The 5,535-nt window shown below is 53.7% G+C and overlaps 1 protein-coding gene across 1 annotated transcript in view; it reads right to left on the bottom strand.

The window, feature by feature from the left end:
• LOC103604177 (vasoactive intestinal polypeptide receptor 2-like) overlaps window positions 1–5,535 on the bottom strand; it is a 63,109-nt gene that overhangs the window by 27,581 nt on the left and 29,993 nt on the right. The window lies entirely within an intron of this gene.

Here is a 5,535-nt window from a genome sequence, read left to right as displayed (position 1 = left end):
ACCGGTCTGTATGTGGGATCCGAACCCTCGGTGGGAGCGCCGCCGCGCTTCCCAAGCGGCGCACTATCCAGTGCGCCACCGGGCTGGCCCACCTAAAATTCACTTTTAAATTTAGTTTTGTGTCTTTGATGTTGTATTCTGTTTCTTAGAGCAGGTCCCTAAAATTGTTTAAGCTTCAGGCCCACAGGCTATTTCCCGCAGGTGCAGCTAACACGCTGAAAGTCACTGAAGGACTTGCTGTAGTGTCAGACCCCTCATGGATGCATCACAGCTGTTGTGACGCCAGTGCGGGCAGGGACAGTGACTGAGTGACTACATTTCTAACTGATCCCACGAGGCCAGCATGGTGACGCCAGGCCCACCGCAGGCACAAGCCCAGCAGGCGTCTGTCACTGCAAGGCGTTCCCAGGTGAGATGCTCTCTAACAGAGCCACATGTTACAACCACAAGTTTGGGAATTTCATTACACACGACAGTTCTTTAAAATACATTGTCATCAAAAGTCAGATACTCAGACATTTCCAGTGTGGACCTCAGTGGCTTCTGGGCCCAACGGCCACTGTCTCAGAGGCAGGGAGGAGGCTTTTCTTGCCTTAAAAAGCAGAAGGTTGGAGCTCCAACCACAAACTATTTTGTTGGGACACACCCAAGATTTCATTTCCTTCCTGAGGCACCAGGGCAGCAAGGGCCACTGAAGCCCTTTCCCAAGACTTACACGTCTTCTCAGGATTCGGAATGAGGCCCATTATAATACGTTGTTGTAAAAATGTTAGCAAGTTGAATTTTTCTTCTTGCAAATTATTGGCAAAATATCTTTTAAGTCCACATATTCTTGCCTAGGTCATGCAGCTCAGGAGACTGTAACAGTTATCATAGTAATGGTGGAGTGTGTGCAACTTACCAGGGCCCTCCAAAAAGTTAGTGGGAAAATGGAACTAAAAGATAATATGAATCTTTCCATGAACTTTTTGAAGACCCCTCGTGTAAAACATAATACAGGAGTTGGTTTTTTTAGTTCTCCCAACAACCCTGTGAAGGAAGCCACTTGAGTATTACTGCTGCTCCTGTTATAGGTACAGGAACCTGAGCTCCAGCAAGACCAGTGGCGAGTTCGAGGACCCGCGGCTAGAACCGAACCTAGAACCCAACCCTTGAGATCGTCCCACCCCAGGAAGCCTCCCATGACAAGGAGCCTCAGTTACTCTTGTTTCCTTTTTTTTTTTCTTCAAGAGAAACAGGTGACTCAATCTGAAAAGTTAACATGCTGTACGATTCCAACTATAGAACATTCTGGAAAAGGCAAAATTATGGAGACAGTAAACAGATCAGTGGCTGCCAGGGGCTGGGGAGGGCGGGGTGAGGAGGCGGAGCTCAGAGGATGTTTAGGGCAGTGAAGATCCCCTGCATGACACTAATGGGGGACACAGGTCTACACATTTGTCCAAACCCACAGAGTGTCCAATGCCAAGAGGGAGCTCTGAGGTAAACTGTGGACCTTAATTAACAATAATGTGTCAATCTTGTACTAAAATAATCAACTGTAACAAATGCATCGCACTAATGAAAGATGTTAATAACAGGGGAAGGGGCGGCAGGGAGTGTGTGAGAACTCCCTGTCCGTTCTGCTCAATTTTTCTGTAAAAATAAAATTGCTCCAAAATTTAGTCTATTAATTAACCTGAAAAAACCCACAGGAACTGGTGAAATTCTCGTGGAGAACTTAGGGACGCCGGGGTGTCATCGTCTTAGACACAGGGGTGTGAGCGCACTGGGGAGGAGGGCTGTGGAGAACTGTTTGCCAACCAAAGCCCAGAGGTTCGTGTGACTTGTTTTACCCACAGAGGCCACGTGAAAAGAAAACTCTGCGCTTACTAAAGCAAACTTAGTCAGCGAAGGTACATCTCTGTTCTGACCAAGGCAACAGTGGCCTCCCGAGGTGGGGCTGCAGGGACCTTCCTAAGCAAAGGCTTGGACAAAGCCACGTGGGGGCTCTGCATCCAGAGCAGCTGTGGGGGGGCCTCGGTGGCTTCACAGCTTCTATTGAGTCTTTGGAATAGCTCGGACCACCGAGGGAGTCAGCGTGCAGTTCAGTCTCCCGGGATGCTATTCCTCTTCAAAGGACCTGTCCAGGTCACCTTCAGCCCTGTTTGAGCTGCGGCCATCGGGTGAACCCCCCAAGCCCTGCCCCCCAAGACTGGGCTGCTTCTGTCTTGGGACCTGGCACAGCGCTGGGCAGAGAGGATGGATGCACTATTACTCATCAATAGAATTAGTGACAATCATGTAACACATGCAGAAGAGAGTCTTGGAGACGGGTTTACGACAGCAGCAATTGGTCCTCAGAACCTGTGAACATGTGTCTTATGTGAAGAAAGCAGAACTCTGCTGTGAGTCCAGATCTATTACACAAATTCTAAACAAACAAATGAAAAGCAGAGTGGCCCTGTGTGTCCTCCGTGCTGCCCAGGGCTCCAGGCTGTGGCAACCCCGGGGGGTGGCCATGACCGCCTGGACTCAGGGGCTCAGCTGAGATCGGCGGTGCCAGCTCTGAGGACATAACTGCGAGGCACACGGGGTTCAGAGCCAGCCGGCAAGAGCCTGTGGATTTTCTGATCTTTCTTCTCTGCCTTTCCCAGCATGTTGTCCCCATGTCTTGGACCTCGGCCAGACCCTGATAGAAAACAGAGGGGAGCCGGTGCCTGAACCAACACATGGGACGTCCACAGGAGATGCGGGACAGTCCGCTCCAGGCCCTCTGCCCAGTGAGGGAGGGACAGGACAGCACCCGCCAAGTTGGACTGAGTCTTGGTTTGAGTGGGGATTTCTTGGGTCAAAGGTACTGAGCATCCGGATGTGGGGTGGGGAGAGCACCACGGGGCAGACACAGAACGAACTGAAGCAGCCACTCCGAAGCCACTCCAGAGCCACACGAGCGCCTGCAGTCGCAGCCTGGAGCAGCTCTGAGGCGTGATCCCGGCCCCTCCATGCCTGCTCCCCTCGGCTGTGAGATGGGGATCGCTCTATCCCGTAGCGTTGTGTGCGAAGCTACACAGTGACGTGCAAAGTGTTTAGGGCAGAGGAGGTCCTTGATAATGACGGTTATTGTCCTTACAACTCACACTACTGGCACATTCTAGTTGTTTGGTGACTGTTAGTGATTTCGCCAGCTAGGACACCTACGAAAAGTCAAGTACTTTATAACACGTTTCTCCACCTGTGAAACAGAACAAAACCTACTCCCCGCCCCACAAAGGAGACGGGAGCCTAACAGCGAATGGTGACACACCGGCTGCATGCCACACCTAAGCGAGGGCACAGGCTGCATCTTATGACACAAAGTGTCCCACGTGTGGACGCTGCAGTGGTGCGGGAGGGGAGGTTGGGGAGGGAAGAGCAAAGCGAGTGAGAAGAAATCAGGATTGAGAAACTCCTGTGCGGCCACAGGGGAGGGTCAACCAGACCGAGGCAGATGCAGGGCAAGCTCGGTCCCGGGGCCTTTGGCCTCTGGCAGGAGGCAGGCGTGTCCCCGCAGGCAGCATGGGAGCCGCTCCCCTAACAGTCGCGTGGGATGGAAACTGCCCTCGACAGCGAAGCACGACCTCCGACCTCCGGGACTCAGCCCTTCGCCTGAAGCCAGCTCCCCAGTGGCAGCGCCGCTCTTACCGAGATTCAAACCCTGCGTGGCCTTGTAAACCGCATGCTGTGGGAACACCAGCATCATCTGGTTCTGCGACTGCCTCACCCCAAGAAGACAGAAAACGATCCGCTCTCCCCGTGCTTCCACCTGGTCCCCCGTCTTCTGGCTCATTTATCAGTTGCTAACTCAAGTGTTCCTGTGCTGGGATTTTGGAAGTTCTCTAGGCTGATTTCTGGATCGAGGCTCATTAATGAGTCATAAAGTCAACATTAGGTTGCAACCAGCACCGGAAAAAATTAAGGAGGGTTTCAGAGTTCACCGTAATTATAGAATCGGGAGGAGTGTGTACTGGGCATTCCTCACTGAGGGTCCCAGCCAGGAAAGTGGAGGACACCGCGCCAGGCCTGTGGCCTCTCACTCCCTCCCAGGGCAGCGCGCCAGGTGCCCCTGCATCTGCTCATTAAACAAGCAGAACAGAGCATGGCCCTCGCACACGCTGCCACCAGGCGGGCATCTGTAATCTCACTATGGAAGATGAGGACCAGCCTGCAGACGCTTCCAGGTGGGTTACTTCTTCCTTACTGGACTCCTGAGTCAAGAAGAGAGAGGACCAGGCCAGGCAGTTTTTCAGTGAGGTCCACAGGATTCCCACCGGAGGGTTATAGACAAACTCCACCCTCCTGGGCCCTGAAAGGCGTCACTTACACACAGATGCCACCGGTGAGGAGCACGCCATGTGTGCCACTGGGCAGCAGTGAAACTCTTCTCTGCTCCTCGAGCTCCTTCTGTGGCCAGCAGCAGTCGGACACGGTGCCTGATGACTGCCGCGTCGGCCAGTCCCCTTCTGTCCTCTCCCTTGTCTGAGCATTTGAGACCAGGGAACCCAAGCCGTACACCTGGTCTCCCTGGGGACTGTTTTCACCCCAGGAGCCCACATCGAAGCACAGAACCGTGGAGTCACAGGACTGGAGCAGCACCAGCAGGATTCAACGGTACTTTACCGCATGTGAGTCAGTGGTTACTGTCTCAGGATGGCTGGTTCGGCTCCTTCTGCCAGTGGCAAGACTGAGGTCACTTACTCTTTCTGAGTCTGTTCCCCCCATGGTAAAATACACGATGGTGACAACAGTCCTGAATCTCACGGATTGTTGGGTATTAAAGGACAACACGTGCACAGAGTCTAGCACACTGCCTAATGCTTAGTAAATGCTCTACAAGTGACTCATGTTATTTGGTTTGATTTTGTAATGAAGGGATTTTAAGAGTTATCTAATCCAATGACAAAGTCCTCCCTACTCAGGTGAAGAAACACAGGAGCTGGCCCAGACCCAGTAGCCTCACACATGGAGGGGTCCCCCACTGCCGCTCAGCCTGCTCCAGCATCAGCCACACAGAAGCGAGGGGCGCCGGTGGAGCACCCAGCCTGCAGGACTGGCTGTGGGGTCATTCCTGGTATGTGAGCACTGGTCAAGGCACTGCAGGAGGGAGCTGGATGGCCCCAAGCTGTGGACCGGAGCCTGCCCGGCCCCACAGGCTTCCTCTGCCGCCAGCTGGACCCAGCCTGTACCTCATTCCACGACTGAGCTGTGCTGCCCACCAGCAGGACAGCAGACTGAGCGGCGGCGGCCAGGGAAGCCCCAATGCCTGGGTCACAGCTGATCCTATGGAAATGGGGGTGGGAACCCCAATCCTTCCTTGCGAAGATAAGGAGAGACGCTGCCGGCCGTCTCCCACCTGCCCACGGGAGCAGCCGACCGCAGGCTGCGCCCACCTGGCCCCAGGGCTGGGCATGAACCTGGGGAGGAAACCCTCACTCCTGGCTTTATCACCCTTCCACCCTTCCCTTCAGTTTTCTCCCCAAAATGAAAGGTGAAGCCTGAGATTCTGGTCTGTTGCTG

The sequence above is a fragment of the Galeopterus variegatus genome, unplaced genomic scaffold, assembly GCF_000696425.1.
Source record: "Galeopterus variegatus unplaced genomic scaffold, G_variegatus-3.0.2 Scaffold5022, whole genome shotgun sequence".
Lineage (NCBI taxonomy): Eukaryota > Metazoa > Chordata > Mammalia > Dermoptera > Cynocephalidae > Galeopterus > Galeopterus variegatus.
The sequence above is the reverse complement of the archived record's forward strand: the minus strand, read 5'-3'. Positions and strand labels throughout refer to the sequence as shown.